Source organism: Dipodomys merriami, unplaced genomic scaffold (assembly GCF_024711535.1).
Source record: "Dipodomys merriami isolate MVZ:Mamm:240054 unplaced genomic scaffold, mDipMer1.0.p SCAF_51, whole genome shotgun sequence".
In the NCBI taxonomy this organism is placed as follows: Eukaryota; Metazoa; Chordata; class Mammalia; order Rodentia; family Heteromyidae; genus Dipodomys; species Dipodomys merriami.
Window position 1 is genome coordinate 7545228 of NW_027206080.1, and position 25376 is coordinate 7570603.

Genomic DNA, 25376 nt, shown 5'->3' on the forward strand with positions numbered 1-25376 from the left:
TTTTGAGTTCCAAGTATATTTTAGATATGAGACCCTTGTCCGTTGTATGGCTAGTAAAGATCTTCTCCCAATCCATGGGCTTTCTATTGATCTTGCTAGCTATGTCCTTTGCCCTGCAGAAGCTCTGCAACTTTATGCAACCCCATTTTTCCAACCTTTCTTTGATTTGTTGTGTTTCCGGGTCTCTATTCAAAAAATTTCGGCCTGAGCCAAGGAGACCTAGGGTTTCTCCTATTCCATCCTGTAATGTTTTCAGAGTGTCTGCTTTGAGTTCAAGGTCTTTGATCCATTTGGAGTTGATTCTGGTGCAGGGTGATATATAAGGATCTAGCTTTAGTTTTCTACAAGTAGTTAACCAATTTTGCCCAGGACCAGAACACCCCACATAAACTACTCTTAAGTCACAGTTATTCACTCCTTGAATCCTGTTATTTTTTTTTTTTTGGTTGTTGTTAAAGTGAAGTAGATTTGTTCCTTTTCATAAGATTGCAATTGTGATATATATTTATTAGTGAATATAGAATACTAGATTGCTGGACACCTATCCAAATTTTCATTCATACCTTTATGATGTTAGTTAGATATTTCATAGCTTAGATTTTTTGTCTAATGTTACAGAACTTATTTTTATCTCTTGTCATATCAGTCCTGAAGTAAATCCCACTAGTATACATTATCTATGGTTTTCTTTTATCATGGATACTAGTAGATTCACCCATCACTGATAAGTTACTAGAGGTTCAGAAATTTAACCATCTTTCATTTAAATGACTTTTCGAAAGTAACTCACTCTCAGGGAGTCATTGCAAGTTCAAATCATAAGTCAGACCTGAAGGGGGTCAAATACCCCTTTAGTAATCATCTTGTAAAGCAATTCAACAGAACTGTGCAAAATGGTGGTTGACTTGACAGGGTGAGAACCAAACAATGCTAATGCAAATATCAGCCCTGTTTACATTTTAAATGCCTTTCATGTGGCTCCAACTTGTGGCCTGGATGCTTCCATGACCTTTTGTGGTTAAGGCTTGGGTTCTGATTCTTTTGTCACAACCTCACACCTGGCTTTGCAGTGGTGACCTAGAAATATTACTCAGATTAACAGAGGCAGGTGTCTTTGAACTGTGATCCTCAGATCTCAGTCTCCTTGTAGCTAGGAATACAGGCATGTCACTGGAGCCAGGCACAATTTGGTTTATCCTTATGCAATATTTTAACTGTACAATAATTTTCAGAAAAATGCATGCTTAATAAAAGTCATGGATTTTAGATAAAAACAATGTAGATAAGTTTAATTTTACAAGCTAAAATAATTGACATTTCTTAAATACAATATTTATCTAAATCAAGTTTAATATCAGTTGGGGTTTTCTAAATTTAAAATTGTTGTTTAGAGCTTGGGTTATACTTCAGTATCCTAGTTCACCCAAAATACACAGAAGCTTTCCTCATGGCCCGAAAACTGATCATAAGAATGATAATTACAATAAAGTGGATTTAATTGGACTCTAAAGCTAGTTATTGTTCATACTTTTGGGGTACTCTTTTCCTCAAGCCAAACAGGAATATAAGGTAGGCCAGAACATGAGGAAAATTATGTGAATTTTCACAAGTTTTTCAGTTTAGTTGTAGTTTTGGTTTATGGATGAATTAATTAAAATATCTGAAAAATTACTATTTGTTACTTGGTTAGTAAGATAAAGAAAAATATGAATGGGTCAACTAAAGAATTATATTTATTAAGTTCATGTGAATTGATCATTTTTCCTTGTTTTATATTTTCCTGCTTTGATTAATTTGGTTTTAATGCTATATTGCTCAAACTGGTCTCAGAAGTAGTGATATCATTGGGGTTCCCACTAATTGGAGATAAGTGTCTCATGGATATTTCTTTGTGGAAACATACTCAAATCTCAGTCCACATATAGTTAAAGCTTTAGGCAAGCAGAGCCAAAGTTCTCTGCTTCCTCATAAACAACAACAAATGCCCTCTATGCAAATTGGTATTTCTACTGAGTTCTGGTTGTGGTTCAGAACACAGAACCTTGGCATAGGAGTCAGGCTCAAGAATCAGGTTGACCTCATACATCTCCATTTCCTCAATCTTGAAATGAGGGATATCTTAGTAAAACACCTCCTACTAGGACAATCACCAGTTACTCCAAAAGATAACAAATTACATTTAAAACTATTTCTTGAGATACTTCTGGTCGAATTCATCCTTTGAGGGATATAATTGAGTGTTATCAGCTATGAGAGATTATTTCCTTCAAGAAAACACCTCTCTTCTTTACATTGGTGTGCTTGTAGGGGCCTAAACTCAGCACCAAGGCTCTGGCCTTTAGCAGTTCTACACAAAGCCAATGCTCTTCTGCTTAAGCCACAGTTTCACACCATCCCTTTAGCTACTTAATGGGAGACAAGAGTCTCAGGAATTTCTTTATGAATGTGACATAGATGGTGATCCCTAGGTCTCAGCCTCCTGAGGAGCTTGACCTACAATCATGGGCTGCCAGTGCCAAACAACTTTCTCACTTCTGAATGACCTCAGAGTAACCATCAGGAGTTTGCACAAAGATTTTTATCCTGAATAAACAAATAGAAAATTCACAGCTTTGAATAATCAACAAAGTAATCATTGAAGAGGCCCATAGACAGACCATCAACTTTAACAGCATCAGCGAAGTCATATTCCAAACAATCTTCCATGAACCCACATGAACAATTATGAAAATTCATCCCTAATTGAGAAAGGATAATATTTGTAAATTGCTAATGAAAAAATAACTGATAGAGTTATCATAACAGAGTTTCACAACTTATAATCAAGAATATTTTGCTTGAATTTATATCAGAAATCTATTGGAATGTGGAAAAATATTGGATGGACACATAATGCCACAATGTACAAAGAATGGATATGAAGAGTGTCCAGAAAACGAAAACCTAAATTTGTCATGCATTTCAAATTTGCTATTAAATCACTAACTAGGGATGAGAACAAACTCAATTATGTTTAACTCTAGAGAATCTATGTGACAACAGAAGCAAATTTCAACAGTATGGCAAAGTGCAGGACTTTGTATGGGAGCAGGTCTACTGAGGGTTAAAAGAATGTTTGCACAGCGAGGCATTGGTGGTTCATACCTTTAATGCTTTGTACTCAGAAGGCTGAGATTTGAGGATTGTTGTGTGAAGCAAGCCTGACCAGGAAAGTCCCTAGACTTAGTCCTAATCAAGCACTGAAAGCAGCCAGAATTAAAACTGTGGCACAAGTGGTAGAGCACAAGCTAAGAAATATACGTCAGGGACATTTCCCATGTCCTGAGTTCAAGACCCAGGCCAACTATAAAAAAATGACAGAATTCCTTCAAAAGTGCATAGTGATATACTGAATGGAAAATCAAGAAGCCAGCATTTTTAAAGTGAGAAACACTCACATAGCTTACACCAATAAAATCAGTCCTTTCTTGGTAGAAGGTTCCAAACCATATAGGGATTAAAGGAATTAAGGATTCCTTGTCTTCAAACTTGAAAGAGTGGCAATGGCGGAGGAGTGGTGGTGACTCAACCATGTTATCACAGAGCCTAAGATCTGATGATCACTATTCCATGAGATTCTGTGTGTGCAGATAAGTCCTTGAGACACTGATCTCCAAAGAACCAGGAAATAGCAAGCAGTGGAACTGTGGCTCAAATGTCAAAGCATTAGTCTTTTGTGGGGGACGGGGTCCATTTGTGGGCCTTAACTCTGGGCCTGGGTGCTGTCCCTCAGTTCTTCAGCTCAAGACTAGCGCTCTACTATTGAGCCACAGTGCCACTGCCGTTTTTTTTTTTTTTTTTTCTCCTTCTGCTTATGTATGGGGAGGAATCAAATCCAGGCAAGCGCTCTACCACTGACTAACCTTCCTAGCCCAAAAGCACTAGTGTTAAGCAAAATAGTTCAGGGATAAGACCCAGAATTGAATTGAAGCCACAAGACTTTCACAAATCAAACCAACAAGCAAACAAAATCCTAAAAGAAGAAGAGAGGCCTTCCAGAATAGAAAGTCTCCTTAAGTTATGCCAAGGCAAGTCCCAGGTGCCCTGAGGAAATGAAATACAGAAGTGCATCCCTGTGAAATTGAGGTGTGGCTCCACAAGTGGAGCAGTAGGCTCCATCCATAGAGCTCAAGGTTCACAATCCAAACACTAGTACCTGAGGGAGCACATGCAAACACATGGAAATTCCTCACAATAGATGAGATTGCAGCCTACAATTCAGAGGCTATAAGTATAAAGAAAAAGAATTAACTTCATGCTTGACTTGTAACCATAGCACATCCAGTTGCAAGTAGTGCATTCAGATACAATATGTGAAACTGTGATAGATAGACAAGGAACATTACTATTTTATCCATGGGGACCAGTAAAGCCCAGAAAAGAGTCAACCCAAAGGCCCTTAAGCATCCTACAGCTCTAGGTATGAGTCAGATCTTTTTCCTATGTTGGAACACTCTACCTTCTTAATTTGGTCACTTTTGGGGTATTTTCTCTATGATCTTTGGTGAAGAAGGCTAAAAGAAATATGTGGGGCATCAGAGTTGGCCTTCTGTCTTGCATTTTCGCAATGTCATCACTTTTAATAATCAATCATGGACTCCTATCCTGTAGCCAACATCTGGTAAATGCTTCCTGTGCTCAACTCTTATTGCCATACTATTGAGCAGAAAAGGTTTCTTCCATACAGCCTTGCTCTTACACATTCAAATGATCAGAAACTCACTCACTTTATCACAGTCCAAGGAGACATACTGAGTAGTAAGAAGAGAAGTCACAGGAGAAGTAATAACCATGGAAAGCACACACAATCCTGACAGAGGTGGGCTGGACACAAAATATGTTCCTTACCCTTGTGTGTGAAGCACCACCTCAAACAGTGCTTGTGCTCAAAGATTTAGTGATGGGTTGTTGTTTCTTTTCAATAAAAATCAACCTTTATTTTTATATCTGTTTTTTACTGTTTTTTGTCTTTTAAAATTAGTGGCAAGATAGGAAAATAGCAAAGTTCATTCATAACTCTGCAAATATTGCTTTGGTGAATGGCAAGTCCTTTGTACAACTACTTAAAGATAATATAAATATGAAAATACAATAACAGTCTCATGCATTGTAAGTGTAGGTATGGCTCCAGGGGTAGAAAACAGCATAAGAATTGCGCTCATTAACGTACCCAAGTATTTGTAACCCCTCTGTACGGTATTTTCATAATAAAATAAACAAAAAACAAAAACAAACAAAAACATACACTATCTAAACATCAGAACTAGGATATCAGTTCAAAGCTGGTTAAAACACTCCATCAAAATGAGCCTATATTGCTACCTACACAGGGGACTAAGATACCAGGACAAAAGTCCAAAGCCAGACCAGCAACCAAGTCCATGGCACTCTTATGAACAATTGACCATGTCTCCCAAAGAGAGCTGTAAATTAAAATGTGGATGTGAGCCAAAATTTGTTATGACACTGTGTAGATCTATCTATCTATCTATCTATCTATCTATCTATCTATCTATCTATCTATCTATCTATCTATATTGTAACTGCTATATATAACTGTACATATACCTATGCAAAATTATATATAAATACATTTTGCATCTATTATATTTATGAACAAACACTTACACTATGAATCAATAGTGTTGGATTCCATAAAAATACAACAAAAACCATAGACAAAATAAAACCTCTGAAAAACAATCAATACAGGACAAGAATACTAAAACCAATGACATAAATGAGATATTTGACATAAGACAGTCTTTAAGTATTAATTCGTGGGACTTTTATCCTTTAAGTGTACACAGTAGATAGAAGTTTGAGAACAAAAGGGCTAAATTGTATAATTTTTAATACAAAAGACAGTTGTAAATGAAGTAAGCCAGGCTCAAAAAAACATAGGTCTCATGGTTTCCCTTATTTGCAATAACTAGCATACATCTAGGACAAGCAGAAAAGGTCAAAAACTATGTACTTATGACTATATAAGCTGATGTTAAGTGAAATGAAGGCCAAGAAAAGGAAACAACTGTTTTTATGTGGCCTGCTATTGTTTTTACTGTATTTAAATTGAACTATATGATTTTTGTGCTTCTTTTGTATGTGTTACCCCACTGTATAAACGCTGTTTTCACTGTATATGATGTCGGTGCCCTGCCTCTTGTATGTACATTTTTCTAATTTGGGCAGAAGAATTGAGAGGGAGTTAGAAAGTCGGGAAGTGGAGGAAGGAGGGATGTAAGAGGATAAACAAAAGAGGAGGTAACAACACTCGATACAAACTGTACTCATTGCCTTATTCTTGTAGCTGTAAACCTCTATACACTATTTTTGCAAGAAAAAAACATTTAAAAAAAAGAAGAAAAAAGGGATGTTGTTTTGAATGTAAAAAAATGTAGAAAACAGCCAAAATTAACCTGCACATAAATTTCTCTTCTCCTACCACTCCTTTTCCCTGTGTTCCTCCAGTGAGTAGTGTCCCTATTTTACTCTCCATTTTTCCTGACTTTCTACGTGGGCTCAGCAGACAGAGAATGTAAAAGGCCCAAGATTCCATAGTGGATGTTAATAAGAGGAAGAAGGAAGGATAACTGGCACGCTGGTTGCATATTTAGAAGAAGAGACAAATTCTCCATTACCTTCTGGCATATCAAAGTCCCATAGTGTGGGTGTCTGCATGACCCAGAATCACGGGTAGAAATGGTGGGCAAAGAAATGTGTCCTAAGACAGAAAGAAGAAAGTTCTGAGAACACCTGGACCTTGGTCCTCTCAGCTGTATATTCTAAGGGGCAGAGGCCATTTTTCAAAGCCTGAGAGTGCTGCAAAAGATGCTGCTTGAAGCAGTTGACATCCATAAACATAGCAATTCAATACTACCAGGAAACATAGAACTGACACCTATAATCACCCATATGCTAGAGATTCTTATCTGAAGATATTAGTTGCAAGCCAGGCAAGGCAGAAAAATCTGTGAGACCTTTTTCTTTTGAACTTTCATTATTCTTATTAGTTGCAGCAAAGTTCCTATTAACAAAACATTTTATGAGTACATAAATATCATTCCTTTCCACGTGTCACACTAACTACAATTAACAACCAAACAGAAGAAATTGAAATGCTTACTAAAGTATGAAAGCTCAATGCTGAGCAAAAACAAAGACCTAGAACAGTGCCCAGGTCCTGAGTTCAAGGCATAGGACCAGCAAAAATCAAAATAATAAGAAATAATGCAAACCCAATGTATGTCTGAGAAAATTACCAAAAGTTGGTAGAGAAGAAAAGATGAGAAAAGGGGTCCAAGTACAAACTGGAACAGTCAAGCCCTGCTCAGATATCTCAAGTAGAAAAATGGCCTCGGGAAGTGCTCACAGCACAACATTCACTACAAGGTGCCCTCAGTGAAATGCACTCTACTCTTCAACCAAGTCATGAGCTTTTTTACTTCTTCCTTTGGAGCTTGAAAGTTCACCAAATTTCAGTGACAGAGTAAAATTACCACAAGTATTTTTAATCTCAAAGTCCCTGTCCTTCTTCCCCAACCATATTAACTGCATATGGAAGATCTAATTATAATATTCACTATAAGGACATACAATATATTTAAAAATATAAAAATATATTGATGAACACAAATGAAGCAATGAGATCATGTCCTTAACTAAAGAACTGATGGGAAAGCAGATGCCATATTTGACATTCAGACCTCAATTCCCCAGAGCTCAACCACTCAGGAGCTGTTAGAGGTCTTACCCAATCCCCTTTTCTGGTTCATTATCAGATCTTGTGATTGGCTACTTCATGCCTTTAAACTGCTCTAATAGATGACATCATACTCCCACCTAGCCTATCACCACCTAGTAGAATCTTGGGGTTTCCATGGAGTTGTCTGTAAACAAATTTGGATCATCGCAAGTGACCAGTGGACAGCGAGCAGCATCCAGTGAGCTTCCTACTGGAAACTCGCTCTCTTAGCTTCAGCTACCCACACTTCTACTCCTGGTATCTCCTGATCCCTTCTATCTCTATTTGATGCCATCTCTTCTCTCGCAATGTCAGGTAAGAAGGGAAACTCAAGGTTTCCCCTCAGATGTTCCTGCACCCGTAATTAAATAGAAAAATCCAGTTTCTGGTAACCAAGGGAAATATTGATTTGAATTATGGACAACGACCTTCACTTATGGATGGGATATTTCTATGTAGGTAACATATCCAATAGGTTCAGTCTCTCACAAAAACAATTGCTTCACAGGCCACATAAAGAAGTGCCCAAACTCCCGTACTTTCATATTTCTGATACTGAGTCTTCAAAGGTTTGTGGGTAAAGAGAAGGAGACCACGGAGTTTTTCCCAGTGTCATTTTAACCAAATTAATTCAGAAAGAAACCTATGTGGGAGAGAAGACATACTTCACCTGAAACGGTCTCTTTCCACTAATATGTCCACATAAGGATTCCACTTGTACTCTTCCAAAAATAAGACTTTTGAACTCTCTGTAATTTTTTGATTGTGATTTATCTGTAAATGAATGGAAAAGGCAAGATTGGGAGAAAGGAGTGAAGATAGGGAGATAACCTAGAAGAAAGCTTTCAACAGGAAGGAAAGGGTGGCAGAAAAGTAACAGATAAGGATACATAAGCAAAGAACGCAAGGGATGAACAGCATGGAGATGTTTTTTAAAAAGAGTGATGGTTTGGAATGGAATGTTGAAGAGAACCAAAGATTTTTAAATCAATACACAGAAAGCATGGAGTGAACTCTTAGAGCAAGCACAGTGAAATTAGTTTGAGAAAATGCTTACATTAATGGAATAGAAAGAAAACTAATGGTACAACAAGAGCATTATTAAGAGCACTTTTAAACCAGGGGTTTGCATTGTTCTGTATGTTGGCTTTGTTGTGGAATTTATTCAGTTACAAATGATGCTGACAGTTCCTTTGTTCATAGCCCAGTTCATACCTGGGTATCAGAGCATGACAAAAGTTGAAGCCAAGTCCTTAGCCTTTTCTCTGTCAATTGGTTTACCAGGTTTGTTGGGGAATTTTAGCTCAGAACAACCTCCCTTGAACCTTGATCCACCTACCAATGCTTCCCTTGTATGTGGGACATGAAGGATCATCCACTACATGGGGTTCATTTCATTCAGATGAGGTCTCGCTCACATCTAGGGGACAATGGCCTCAAATGCTCTCATTTAACCAAGTAGTTAAGATTACGGCTACTGTGGTTGCCTTAACAGATCTGAATAAGAACCTTTTAGATATATATTTTTGAAGGAATTCTAACATTCACATACTAAGAAAAGAAGTACACAGAGGGTTGGGAAACAGCACTCTCCCTGTTCTACTTTATTTTGATTTTTAAACTTCATGGATTTTCTGTTATGCCAGTCTTGGGTCTTGGAGTAGGGATCTAGTTGCTGTCCCTGAACTTTTCAGTTCAAGGCTAGCATTCTACCACTTGATCCACAGCTCTAACTCCAGATTCTCAGTACGTAATTGGAGATCAATTTTTCTAGGACTCTCCTAACCTGCTTAGAATTGCAATCCAGAGATCTTAGTCCCCTCAGTACCTAGCATCAGGCAATGAAACTGCAGTACCCACATCAATTTTTTTTCACCAAGTAGTCTGTTTCTTTAGAAATAGCTTTCAACTAACAGCTGCTTTTTATCACCATAACAATTTCTCAGCTAATACAACATATTGCTACTAAGAGTCAGTTGTTCATAGACCAAAACTCAGTAACAAAAGCTTAAGTATACAAAGCAAAATTCCATCTCCATATCTATGCTTCTATAGTTATCTAGCTTAGTTTTGGCAGTTTGAGTTTTCTACATGTAAAAGAACTGTTTCCGTCTGGGGATGTACCTCTGTGTCACAGCTCTGGCGTAATATATACAAAGCATTAGTTACCTCTTCAATACAGATAGTCATGATGACGACAAAAATCATAACAGTAATAGTAATACTAAAATGGTATAATTGGATTTTAATTGTTATTATTTTGAAGACTATTGGGATGATAGTTATTAAGTGTGAAAATATGAGCTAGGTTTTGAAAACGAATACAGAAACTGTCAAACTCGTTCTAATGACTTTCTACTACTTTTGCTTATGGGTATATAACCTTTTTCTAGGACAAGTAACATCTATAACCTGGTGTATAATATTATGAGACATCTGAATGTATATAATGACAGTATTTGTTTGAATGTATTCATTTGATGTCTACCATGCCATTTTGCCTTGTTTTTAAGCTTTGTTTTGCTTTGCATTGGATGTGATTTTTCTGTTGGTCCTGATCCTTGAACTCAAGAAATGAGTGCTGTGCTTGAGCACTTTTGCTCAAGGCGAGAGTTCTACCACTTGGAACCACAGGGTCACTTCTGTTTTCTAGTGGTCCAAAAGAGATTGGAGTCTGAAAGACTTTTTTGCCCGGGCTGGCTTTGAACTACAGCCCTCATATCTCAGCCTCCTCAGTAGCTAGGATTGTAGGCATGAGCCACCAGCACCCAGCCCTGTTTGTGTTTTCAATATACTTCCATTACTATTTGTGTTTATGCTCTTAGCCCAGACGGGTCTCAAACAATATGAAATAATGATTCCTGAAAGTCAACATCCCAGGTGCTAGGAAGACAGAGGAGATTAACTTCAAAACCATTTTTGTTCAGCTCTCACAATACATAAATTATGAATTATTAAGGACTGGCAATTCCTGCAGGTTTCTGCTTTTCACATACATTTTACAGCTATATCCTGTCAGTATGTACTGGGTAGCATATTATTCAAAAACAAGCCAAATGGGTGGCTTGTAATAACATGCTAATTGGAATTGAAGCTACTCAAAAATTGAGTGGGAAGATTCCAAATTGAATGCCAGCCTTGGCAAGTTTCTTAAATGCTTTTCCAACATACACACACACACACACACACACACACACACACACACACACACACACACACACACACAAAGACATACACATACACACACAAACATATACATCTATGTTCTTAGCAAGCTCAAAGAAGCTGACATCTATAATCTTACTTGGTCATGAAGAAGATCCCAGTTTTATAGTCAGTCCAGGCAGGAGAGTCCCAAAAAACTTATCTACAACAAACCATCAAAAAGTCAGATATGAAGCTGTGAATCAAGAGGAAGAGGGCTAGCCTTAAGAAATAAGGCTCTGGGACAGCAAGCAGATCCCAAGTTCAATGCTGAGGACCAGATAACCCCACAAAAACTATTCTTAAGTCACAGTTACTCACTACTTGAATCATGGTTTTGTTTTTTCTTTTTGGTGGTTGTTAAAATGTAGTAGATACATCCCTTTTCATAATATTGCAAGTGTGATATATATATATATATATATATATATGTGTGTGTGTGTGTATATATGTTAGTGAATATAGAATATGACAATTGTGGACATATATCCAAATTTTCATTCATATCTTTATGATTTTAGTTAGATATGTCATAGTTTAGATTTTTTTGTCTAATGATACAGAACTTATTTTATCCCTCTCCATGTCAGTCCTGAAGTAAATGCCACTTTTATACACTAGCTTGGTTTTCTTAATTCAGGAATACTATTATATTCACCCATCACTGATAAGTTACTAGAAGTTCAGAAAGTTAAACATCTTTCATACAAAAGTCTTTTCTGGAGTAACTCACTCTCAGAGAGTCATTGTAACTTAGAATCGTAAGTCAGACCTGAGGGGATCAAATACCCTTTTAGTAATCATCTTGTAAGCACTTCAACAGAACTGTATAAAATGGTGGGTGCCTTGGACAGGGTGAGATCCCAACAATGGCAATGCAAATATCAGCCCTGTTTCCATTTTTAAAATGCCTTCCATGAGGGTCAAATTTCAGGTCTGGATGCTTTCCATTAATTTTTTGTTCAAGGCTTGGGCTCTACTTCTTGAGTCACAACCTCGCATTTGGCTTTGCAGTGGTGAGCTGGAAATATAAATCACAGATTATCCAGAGCCAGCTGACATTGATCTGTGATCCTCAGATCTCAGCCTCCTTGTATGTAGGAATTCAGGCATGCCCCTGGAACCAGGCACAGTTTTGTTTGTCCTTATGCAAAATATTAACTGTATAATAATGTCCAGAAAAAGTGCATGCTTACTAAAAGTCATGGATTTTAGATGAAAAACAACATAGATAAGGCGAAGAATAAAAATCTAAAGTTCAATTTCATTTCTAAAATTCGACTTTACTCTAAATCAAGTTTAATGTCAGTTGAGGTTTCCTAAATTTAAAATTTTGTTGGGGCTTGGGTTATACCTCAGTGGCCTAGTTCACCCTAAATACACAGAGGGCCTTGTTCATGTCCCCAAAGCCGACCATAAGAATTATTATTAGGGCAAGGCTGATTTGATGGACTTTAATGCAGGTTATTGTTCATATTTTTGGGTGCTATTAGGCTCAAGCTGAAGAGGAATATTAGGTAGGTTTGAAAATTATGTAAATTTTCACAATATTTTAGTTTAGTTGTAGTTTCTGTTTATGGCTGTATTAATTATAATATCTAAAAAGATTCCTATCTGTTACTTGGTTAGTAAGATAAAGAGAAATATGAAATGGTCAAGTAAATTATTATATTAATTAAGTTCCCGTTAATCACATCATTTTGGCTTGTTTTATATTTTCCTGCTTTGATTAGTTTGTGCTTTAATGCTATACTGCTCATACTGGTCTCAGAGAGAGTGATATCACTGGTGCTCCACCTAATTGAAGATAAGTGTCTCATGGATCTTTCTATCTGGGAAGATACTCAGATCTCGATCCACATATAGCTAAAGGTTTAGGCAAGCAGATCAAAGGCTCTCTGCTTTCTCATGAACAACATCAACTGACCTCTATGCAAATTGGTATTTCTACCAAGTTCCATTATTTGCTCAGAACACAGAATCCTGGCATAGGAGTCAGGCTCAAGGATCAGGTTGACCTCTCACCTCTCCATTTCTTTACTCCTAAAATGAGGTTACACCTTCCCTTGGGATATCCTAGTAAAACACATTCCTCTTAGCTCATTCAGCAATTACTCCAACTGCTGACTGAGGCGAAGACAGAATGAGAAAGACATGCCTGCTTTAGCCCAGGCAGCAATATCTAATTAGACCACTGGGTGTCTTGGGGTTCCCAGCATGGCTTGGGAAAGTTCTCCAGAATAACACCAAAAGAATCCTACCACTTCTCACCATGCTAATGTGACTAGTGACATGTCAGTGGTGATTGGGATGAGAGAGCTACTGATAATAGCAAACTTCAGATGGCCTTGTTCCCAAATACAATGAAAATCCGTCCATCTCACGAGTTTTGAAATCACACTCTTGCTTTTTCCAGATAATTTCTGCAATCCATATGTCCTTGGAGCTGCAAACTCGGGGCAGCTCTTTCTTCGTATGGGGAGTGATGCCACCTATCTAACAGCAAGTGCCTACAACATTTCCAGACTCCAGGCTCCAGTCTTTACTTCAGTATGGCCACTGCCATCACCCTCGGCCACCTCTTTCCACCCACTCATGGGGAATGTCTATTTGTGCCAATATTCTACCACAACCACGTGGGCAGGGCAGGCTGCACACAGCCACATCACCAACTCAGCTGCCTCCTCTTCCAGGATTTGGGAATGGGACATGCTAGGCCACAGCACTGTGACTCTCACTCAGCAGAGCACAGTGATCTCTTCATCAACTTTGACCAGCCAGTACACAACATGTGCACATGCCAGAGCCATAGTCTCTCCTTATCCATCACTGTCTCCCAGCCTGGTTCAGGGAACCTGGGATTCTCCCATGGGACCTGAAGAGGATAGCCTGCCCCCTTCCTACTGGGAAGGAAGCCAGGGCTGTTGCTGTCACCCACAAACACAGGGGCCTCTGTTCTCTGGAGAACTTGGTCCCTGCCTACAGCCTCATGGCTTTGGGTCCGACATGGTGTGTAGGGGCTCTACCCCTCAATCAGACATAGGGAAGGACCTTGAGGTTATACATCCCACCAAAGATTTACCACCTGTCTGCACCTTGGAAATGTACTACTCAGAGACTGCTGAACCCGTCCAAGACACAAATGTTCCAGGTGAGTAAAGAGAGCCAAGATGAGTAAAATGGGCCACACCTATTCTGTATTTGAGCAAGGATAATTACACACACAGGTTGATGGGACTCCAGAGCCACAACCACTATATTCACTATATTCGCTCAAGCTGTACCCTCCACTTGAGGCAATGAGGCATAAACACATGGCTCAAGGGGTACAGCATTGACCTAGAAACACAGTGTCCTGGATGCACAGCTCAATACCAAAGCAAAATTGAGCAATTAATCATTAAAGGAAGGAATATGGAAAGACCATGGCCATTTGAACTGCATTTATGAGTAGAACACAGGTAAATACATGGAGGCTATGCTGTTATCCCTTGAAAAAACACTGAACGGGAACCAACCCAGTTAATTTATCTATTAATATGGGTATTTTGGAAAACACTTCAATGAATTCGTGGGAATAGCCATTATATTTTTCTTACTCAGAGATGCAGTTAACTGCAACAAGGCTCAGGATATATCCTTTCTGTGCATGTAAAGTTTTTACTTGTTGGGAGCAAGTGGCTAATGCCTGGAAAACTGGATACTCAGGAGGCTGAGATCTGAGCATTGATAATCAAAGCTAACCCTGGCACACATGACCTTGTGATTCTTGTCTCTTAACCAGCCAAAATCTAAAAATACAGGATTGGTCCAAGTGCGTAAGAGCACGAAAACAATAAAACTAGAGGAAAAGTGTCAAGAAAGAGTAAGATTCCATAAGGAATCCTAAATATCTAAGTTCATGTGCAGTTATGTATACTTACACACAAACACACCCCCCCACACACACAAACACACACACGTACACAATGAAAAATTGAAAAAGAGAATACAGAAAACATTCCTTCTGTTCAATGTTTCAATATTAAACAGGTATCACTTACAGGTTGGGACAAGAATTTACTACCCAATAAGAGAAAGCCTGGCTTTCCACTACTGTTTTGCTTACCTCCTTGGTGACTGAGTAGGTTTGAACCCAGAGCCAAGAGAATAGCAAAAAGATGCGCAGACATTGGCTCATATTACAAGGCTGAAATGTTTCATGTTCTTTCAATCACGTTTACTTTTATATTCCTTATAATGAATGTCTAAAATAAAAGATGGAAAGAAACAATGTCAACACATTGTCACCATTGATAGCTAGAGCATTCAGAAACCATCTGAAACACTGGTTCTTGTCCATGGTCCAAAGGTGGGCCCACAGGAGCACATGGACTGTGTTGGCACAGACCTGCTTCATTGGTTGGTGAGAAGGTGGGACATCTCACTTGTAGGGGACTAACTTTTCCTTCATTTCTTGTAATTCCTGGAGACTCTCCAGGAGATGGACCCTGCCCTAGCATGGAGGCCTCCCTTCCTCACATTGTATCAGCCAGACATTCCAGACTAGGCCAAGGCCTGCAGGAAGGTAAGTGCTAAATCCACGGAAAGCAACAATCCACCTAGCTTTGGCACATTTCAATCATAATTCCAGTCCAAAATCACTACCATTTTCTAGGACTTGATTCCACCTCTAAACCAGAAACAAAAGGGAGGTAAATGTTTACGAGAAATTCAAACCGACAGTTCAAAGCCTTTGGATGTCTCTCAGATCTCTGTAGCATGGCAGGATCTTCATAACTTCCTTTAACATTAACCACATTCCTCAATGATTGGCATGCATGAGTCAGTTGGACCAAGGAATACAGGCTTGTGATTTGGTCATTTTAGAAAAGATCAGCCTGAGCCTTGAAGAACTAGACATCTTTGAAAAGGGAATTAAATGGAACATTGCTCTTGCTGACATTTCTATGCTGGGGAGGGTAATCATACTATTTGGATTCACTTTCATCTAACATTGAATGTTAGTGTCAATTCACTTTAATTTTTAATTCATTGATAGATCTTATGCAATTGAGAGTGGAAACAACAACCCAACCCCAAAACATGGGAAGCCTCCAAGGGAGCCTGCAAATGAAGAACTCAATTGTCAGCAAAGATCCCTCAGTTCAACCAGGAAAGAACAAGCATGAAGCCCTTGAGCTTGCTGTTGAAGCTCCCAAGGCCAAAATCCAGCGCCAGAACCCAGAGAAGCACTTGGAAGAACAAGCAGTAGTGTGCACTCTCCCACCCAGTGACACTGCAAATCTATGCAGGCCTTCTACCAAGAAACGGCCAAAACAACCACACAGCAGCATCAGCAAAACGAAGACCCAGGGGCAGCAAAAGAACAAACAGCTTAGAGAAACCAACAGGAAGCACATTGCAATAACCAAAGAGTCAGAGAACCAAGTGCAAACACAGAAGAGAAGCACTACAAAGGAAAGGCTTAAGAGAAACCAACCTGAGCCTTTCCAAGAGGCCTTGAGAAAGCCTCGAAGCCACCTAGCCATGCACATGATGGAGTCAGTGCAGGTTTTTCATGCACTGGGTGACAAGAGGGGGAAGAAAACAGAGCTGCCTACTTCCAGGAACTTGGGACAAGCCAACGCTTCCAAAGACACCAGATTTTCAACAGAGACTCAATCAAAGCTGCATTCTAAGAGTCCTCAGAAATTTCGAGTAAACAAAACAAAGAGCAGTGCAGAAAACCAGTGTCCCTCACCAAGCCAGAGTGAGCTGCTGCCTCCGCCTGGGAAGGTCAAGTTGGTGCCTTTGCCTTTTCTCTCCCCAGAGAAGCCTCGAGTTCGACCTGCTTCACGCAGGCCACAGTCTCTGGCCTCCAGGAGACCCATTGGAGCTTACTCTACCCGGCCACTTCCTAACACAGCCCAGCCTGTTCCAGTCAATGCAGCCCAACCAGCTACTGACAACTCATGTCTGATGGATCCCATCAAACCACCTTGGCCAATTATCAGCAACTCCACTCTGGAGGCAATCAACAAACGTCCCCAGTCTGTTCTTTCTAGGAGGCCTGCACCCTACGAAACCTCATCCTTCACATCTCGGTGGAACACTAATGCCACCAAGCTCAGCTCAATACCTAAGCCTCCACACCAATATCTCCTACAAGACTTCAGCTTGCAACCCATTCCATGGAGGAAATCCCATGTTCCTGGGCCAGTAGAATCAGATCCCATCAGCAAGGAGCTGAGGCCAGAGCGGGAAGCCATGAAAAGATGGGCTCAGCAAGAGCGTGACAAGGCTGCCAAAAACACCTTTGTGGGGAAAATCCCATTCTTCCACCAGAGACAAATAGACATGGAGATTGCCCAATACTATGGCTATGCCATATAATACCTTTAAGACTGTGAGTCCCATTTCCACTACCCTATTTTGCTTTAATCCCCTGTATATTATAAGAATTATAGAAACTACATAAACATATACAAATGTATTGATATTTTCACATAGCGTCATAGTTAAAGTACACTAAAATTCTCGCTTTCTATATTTTAATACTTCTTCAAAGGGAACAATGAAATATGGTACAATTAATAATAGATTAATAAAAGATATCTCTTTTCCCATACAAGTAAACTTGTGTTCTTGTCAGGTATTGTTAAGCATCAAAAGCTGTGATGGCAAAAGAAAATAGTGTGCTATGGGAGAACAAGGAAGAGGCAGCAGGACTAACCCATAGGAAGGCAAAGATTCATCAAGGAAAATGGAGGCCAGAAAGGAGAAAGGCTCTAGGTTTTGTAGAAGAATCATGAGTCAGCCTCACAACAGAAGGGGGAAATGAAATATGATGTCCATGTTCAAAGAACAACAGTTAAATCAGTTGGAAGGCAGACTTAGTGGATCTTGAGAAGTGTAAACATTCTCCTGTAGATAATAGTGATATGTCTCAAAAATCACCAGCTCAACTCCTGTAGGAGACACACTGAGAGCCCACCTACAGAATACCAGGTAAAAGGAGACTGAAAACAGGATCGGTGACTTTGCAAGTAGGATAGGGTAATCCTTGTTACACTTATGTGACAACCAGCCAAAAGCCAGAAGTAGACTTTTGACTCAAGTATTAAAGCCCCAGCCTTGAGCGAAAAAAAACGTGGCTTCTATCCCCACTACTAGAACACAATATCCACAACACCCTCCACTCCCCCATTCCCCCCCCCCCACACACACATGTGATTCAGTATACAACTCTCATAGCTCTGAGTTATCAAAAATGATTCATGGGAGAGTCATATATATAACCGTATTAGAAACTTCACACAGAGGAGGCAAGGATTCCAGGTTATACTGACAGCAAGGACTAAGCTAAGGCCTGGCCCACTGAACTAGAGCAGCGTGAACTCCAGCCAAAATGTGGACTGACCAAGTACCATTCATTTGCCCAACACCCATGCCCATGTCAGCAAGGTGCACTACTTCAATTAAACTACAAATACACAAGGCTATAACACCCCTCTACTTGTCTAGAGAGAGTCACCAGTTGTCTGGGATTCCAGTATAGGCAAAGACTCACAGTGTCCTTTAGAGGCACCAGACTCTGAAGATGTCAGAGATTACAAATGTCCCTGGTGTCCAACCACTCTTTCTGGGCAAAGGAATCAGACCTTTGCGGTTGGACACCATCAGATATCACAAGGGGCTGAGAGACAAAACGAGGTGGAGTCTACCTTCCCTACCATTCCTAGTTATAAAGCACAGGCCATAAATCTTCTAGTTTCATTCCCACCCATGTTGTGTAGCATCCATGCTGGTGCAGTTGGTCACACTCCATGATACACAGTACTGGCCTGAGCCTTTCTGCAAGTTCAAGGTGCAGGTGACAGAATACTGGATGGGCAGTACTAAGAATAGTTACAAAAGTGGGAGGAGAAGGAGATAGATAATGGGTGGAAGGACATTGTCAAAAAAATAACTAATTACATTTAAAAATATTTCTTGAGAATACTATGGATCAAATTCATCCTTTGAGGGACATAATTCAGTGTTATCAGCTATCAGAGATTATTTCCTTCAAGAAAACACATTTTTGTGCTTATAGGGGCCTGAACTCAGCATCAAAGCTATGGCCTTTAGCAGTTCTACACAAGGCCAATGCTCTTCTGCTTAAGCCACAGTTTCACTCTTGCCTTTTAGCTACATAAAAGGAGATTAGAGTCTCAGGGATTTCTTTATGAACCTGACATAGATGGAGATCCCTAGGTGTTAGCCTCCTGAGGAGCTTATCCTACAACCATGGGCTGCCAGTGCCTAACACCTTTCTCATTTCTGAATGACCTCAGAGTCACCATCAGGAGTGTCCACAAAGATTTTACTACTCCATAAAGAATAGAAAACTCAGAGCTTTGAATAATGAACCAAGAATCAATGAAGGGGCCCATAGGCAGACTATGAACTTTAACAGAATGAACAAAGTCATATTCTAACAAGCTTCCATGAACACACATGAAGAACTATGAAAATTCATCCCTAATTGGAAAAGGTTACTAGTGGAAATTGCTCATGAGAAAAGGAACAAAGAGTTATCATAATAGAGTTTGACAACTTATAAGCAAGCATATTTAGCTTGAATCTATATCATAAATCTTTTGTGATATAGGAAAATATTGGGTAGGCTCATAGTGCCCCAGTTTACAAAGAGGTCTGAATGGACATGAAGCGGGTCTTGAAAAAGCCAGAAAAGAAAAATCTAAATTTGGCTTGCATTTGAGATTTGCTATCAAATCACTTACTTGGGAGGAGAATAAACTCAGTTATGTTGAACAATGCAGAATCTACATGACAACACAAGCAAATTTCCACAGGGTATGGCAAAGTGCAGCACTTTGTGTGGAAGCAGGTCTACTGAGAGGTAAAATAAAGTTTTCACATCCAAGGTTTGGTGGCACATATCTGTAATACTACGTACTCAGAAGGCTGAGATTTGGGGATTGCTGTGTGAAGAAATGCTGGCCAGGAAAGTCCCTAGACTTAGCCCCCAAAAAAGCACAGAAAACAACCAGAAGTAGAGCTGTGGCGCAAGTAGTAGAACACTGGCTTAAAAATAAACCTTATAGACATTGCCCATGTCCTGAGTTCAAGACCCAGGTCCAGGATAAAAAAAGATAGAATTCCTTCTAAAGACATAGTAATATACTGACTGTAAAATCAGAAGCCAGCATTTTTAAAGTGAGAAAGACTCACATAGCTTACAACAATAAAATCAGTCTTTGTTGTTAGAAGGACCCATATGGTTTGGGGTCCCAAATCATAGGGACCATACTTGTCTTGAAACTCAAATGAGAGGGATTGGAGGAGGAGTGGGTGATGACCCACCTATGTCATCACAGCTGAACAGGAGCCTAAGATCTGAGGATCACTATTCCAAGAGAGTCCATGTGTGCAGGTAAGTCCATAAGACATTGATCTCCAAAGAACCAGCAAATACCAGGCATTGGAACTGTGGCTCAAATGTCAAAGCACTAGACTTAAGAAAAACAATTCAGGGACAAGACCCAGAACTTGACCTGAAGCCACAAGCCTGTCACAAAAACAACCAATAAGCAAACAAAATCCTAAAAAAGAAGAGAGGTCCTCAGGAATAGAAAGTCTGCTTAAGTGATGCCAAGGTAAGTCCCAGGTGCTCTGATGAAAATGAAATACAGAAGTGCATCCATGTGAAACAGAGGTATGGCTCCACTGTTGGGCCAGAAGGATTGATCCATAGAGTTCAAGGACATAGCCCATGTTGCCAATCCAAACTCTAGTACCTGAGGGAGCACATGCAAACACATAGTAATACCTTACAGTAGGTGAGACTGCAGCCTAGAATTCAGAGGCTATAAGTATAAAGAAAAAGAATTAACTTCATGCTTGACTGGTAACCAATGCACATCTAGTATCAAGTAGTACATTCAGATTCAATATGTGCAACTGTGATAGACAGACAGGGACCATTACCATTGTATTCACTGGACCAGTGAAGCCAGGAAAAGAGTCAACCCAATGGCTATTAAGCATCCTGCAGCTCTGAGTATGTGTCAGGTCTTTCTTCTTATGTTGGGATACTCTACCCTCCTAACTTGGTCACTTTGGGATATGTTGCTCTATGGTCTTAGGGGCAAGGCTAAAGAAAATATCTGGGGCATCAGAGTTGGCCTCTTCTCTTGCATGTCCCTCTGTCATCACTTTTAGAAATCACTCATGGATTCCTATCCTGTAGCCAACATCTGGTCAATGCTTCCTATGTTCAGCTCTTGCTGCCATACTACTGAGCAGAAAAGATTTCTTCCCAGCAGTGTGGCTCTTCCTCATACAAATGATCAGAAACTCACTCACTTAATCACAGCCCAAGCAGTCGTACTGAGTAGTAAGAAGAAAAGTCACAGGAGAAGTAGTAACCAGGGCATGGAAAGCACACACAATCCTAACAGTGGTGGGCTGGACGCAAAATGTGTGCTCAAAAATTTAGTGATGGGGTGTTGTTTCTTTTCAATAAAATCAACTTTTCTTTCTTTTTGTCTGTTTCATAAATATTTTTTTCTTTTAAAGTTAGTGGCAGGATAGAAAACTGGCAAAGTTTGTTCACCGTTCTTCAAATATTACTTTGATGGATGGCAGGCTTTTTGTACAACCACTCAAAGATAATATAAATATGAAAACACAAACGAACATTCACATGTCATTAGAAGTGTAGCTATGTCCAAGAGGTGGAAAACAGCATTTCAAAAAAATCACAGAAAATCTAAGCATCACTGCTAGGATATCAGTTCAAACCTGGTTAAAACAATGAGAAAAGCCTATGTGGCTAGTTGCACAGCTGCTAAAACACCAGGACAAAAGTCCAAACCCAAATCAGCAACCAAGTCCACTGCACTCTTGTAAACCATTGAACATGTCTCCCAAAGAAAGGTGTAAATTACACTGTAGTTGTGATCCAAAATTTGTTGTGACATATTATATAGATATACATGAACATATATATGGTAACTACTATACATATATAATTGTATATATAGCTATACAAAACTATATATATACATTATGTATCTAATAATAGACATAAACATACCTTTCCACACACTATAAATGAATAGTGTTCGATTCCATAAAAATGAAACTAAATGCATGGACAAAATATAACCTCTCAAAAGCAATCCATAGAAGACAAGCATACTAACCAATGGCATAAATAAAATTTTTGACGTAAGAAAGTTTTAAAATATTCATTTTGGGGACTTTTATCCTTTAAGTGTTTACAGTGGATAGAAGTTTCAGAACAAAAAAGCTGAATTGTATAAGTTTTAATACAAAAGACAGTTGTAAGAGAAATGAGCCAGGCCCACACAAACATAGGTCTGATGATTTTCCTTATTTGCAATAACTAGTATAAGTCTAGGACAAACAAAAAAGTTCAAAAGCTAAGTACATGTGAACATATAAGTGAAATGAACCCCAAGAAATGGAAACAACTCATTTTTTCTTTCTTGCTATTGTTTTTAGCTTATTTAAATTGTGCTTCTTTTGTATGTGATTTCCCCATTGTATAAACCTTGTTTTTACTGTATTTGATGTCGTGCCCTGCCTCTTATATATACATTTTTATAAGTTGGGAAGGGGAAGGGAAATAACAAAATGCTGAAATAAGGATACAGGATTACCCATTGTAACAATGAGATGTACAAGACTCTATTTTGAAAATGAACTTTACAACTTGAGAGGGAGGTTGGAGTCGGGGAGCTGGAGAGAGGAGGGATGGTAGAGGATAAACAAAGGAGGAGGTTACAACACTCGATAGGAAATGTACTCATGACCTTGGTCTTCTAACTGTAAACCCTCTGTATACTATGTTTAAAAGAAAAATCATTAAAAAGGTAGAATAAAGGGAAAAAAGTTGTTTTGAAAGTAAAATAAAATTTGAAAAAAGTCAAAATTAACCTCCACAGAAATATCTCTTCTCCTACCCCTCACTTTCCCTGTGTTCCTCCAGTGAGTAGTGTCTCTATGTTACTCTCCATTTTTCCCTGACTTTCTTCGTGGGCCTCGCAGACAGAGAATGCAAGTGGCCCAAGATTGCATAGTGGATATTAATAACAGGAAGAAGGCTATGATGACTGCCACACTCGTTTCATATTTAGGAGAAGAAACAAACTGTCCCTTAGGCTTCTGGCATATCAAAGTCCCAGAGGGTGGGTGTCTGCATGGCCCAGACTCACAGGTAAAAACTGGTGGGTAAATACATGTGTCCAAACCCAGTAAGAAAAAAGTACTGAGGGCCCCTGGACCTTCGTCCTATTAGCTGTTTATTCTAATGAGCAGAGGCCATTTTTTCAAAGCCTGAGAGTGCTGCAAAAGATGGTGCTTGAAGCAGTTGACATCCATAAACCTAACAATGCAATACTACCAGGAAACATAGAACTGACACCTATAATCACTAACATGCTGGAGACTCTGATCTGAAGATATTGGTTGCAAGTCAGGCCAGGCAGGGAAGTTTGTCAGACTTTTTTTTTTTTAATTTTATTTTATTTTATTTGAGAACATACTGTACAGAGGTGCTACAATTACATGGGCAGGATAATGCATACATTTCTTACCAAGCATTGCAGCCTCCTCCTTTGTTTACCCTTCACTCCCTTCAACGCCTCCCCCTCCCCACACCCAATTATACCCCCTTTCCCCCCCCACACGGACATTGTAAAGCTGGTTTTGACATGACATTTTGTACTTCTCATTGTTGCAACAGGTCCAACTGAATCCTTAAACGACTTGTTTGTCCCCATCTCCTCCACATGTTATACTGACATCAAATATAGTGAAAGCGGGGGTTACACTGTGGGGGAGGGACATACAAAGCAACAAAGAGATAATCTTATAAATGCGTTAGAAACACATGCATGAAAGAAACGAAAACATTAAAATACATATTTAAGGGTTCATTTTCCTAACATCACATTATCTGACCTTTTCCGCTTGACTCATACCTATACTAAATATTGCAAATAAGGGAAACCATGGGACCTATGCTTCTTTGGGCCTGGCTTACTTCACTTAATATAATTTTTTTCCAAACCTTTCCATTTCCTAACAAATGGGGAAATGTCATTCTTTCTGATGGAGGCATAGAATTCCATTAAAGTTTTATTATTCTTATTAGTTGCATCGAAGTTCCCACAAATAAAACATTTTATGAATACATCAATATCACTCATTTCCATGTGACTTGCTTAACTTCAATTAACAACCAAACAGAAGAAATGGTTACTAAAGTATTAAAATTTAATCCTTGAGCAAAACAAAGTCCTAGAACAGTGCCTAAATCACAGTTCAAGGCATAGGACCAGCAAACATCAAAATAATAAGACATAGTGCAAACCCAATGTTTGTCTGAGAAAATTACCAAAGGTTGGTAGAGAAAAAAGATGAGAAGAGAGGTCCAAGTACAAACTGGATCAGTCAAGCCCTGCTCAGACATCTCAAGTAGACAAATCGCCACGAGAAGTGCTCACAGCACAACATTCACTACAAGGTGTCCTCAGTGAAATGCACTCCACTCTTCAACCAAGTCATAAGAGCTTTTTGATTCTTCCTTTGGAGTTGGAAAGTTCATCAAAGTTCAGTGATTGAGTGAGTTTACCACAAGTATTTTCAAAGTCCCTGTCCTTCTTCCCCAAGTATATTAACTGCATAGAGAAGGTCTAATTATAATATTTACTATGAGGATGTACAACTTTATTCACAAACAAAAAAGAAACAATGAGATGATATCCTCAACTTAAGAACCGATGGGAAAGCAGATGCCATATCTGACTTGTAGACATCAATTCCCCAAGCTCAACCACTCAGGAGTTGTTAGAGGTCTTACCCATCCTGTTCTCTGGTTCACAATCTGAGCTTGTGTTTGGCTATCATGCCCTTAAACTGCTCTAACAGATAACATCATTCTTCCACCTAGTCTATCACCACCTAGTAGAATCTTGGAGTATCCATGGAGTTGTCTGTAAACAAACCTGGATCATCGCAAGTGACCAGTGAACATTGAGCAGCATCCACCTGCTCTCGTATCTTCAGCTATCCATATCTACATTTGCACTCCTGATATCGCCTCATCCCTTCTATCTCAATTTGATGCGATCTCTTCTCTCGAAATGTCAGGTAGGATGGGAAACTCCTTAAGGTTTCCCATCAGATGGTCCTATCCATTTAATTTAGTAGAAAAATCCAAACAGCTTCAGGTAACCAAGAAAAACATCGATTTGAATTCTGAACAACTACCTTCACTTTTGGCTGTGATGTTTACTATGTAGGTAAGATGACCAGTAGGTTCAGTCTCTCACAAAATCGATTGCTTCACAGGCCACATGAGGAGAAATAA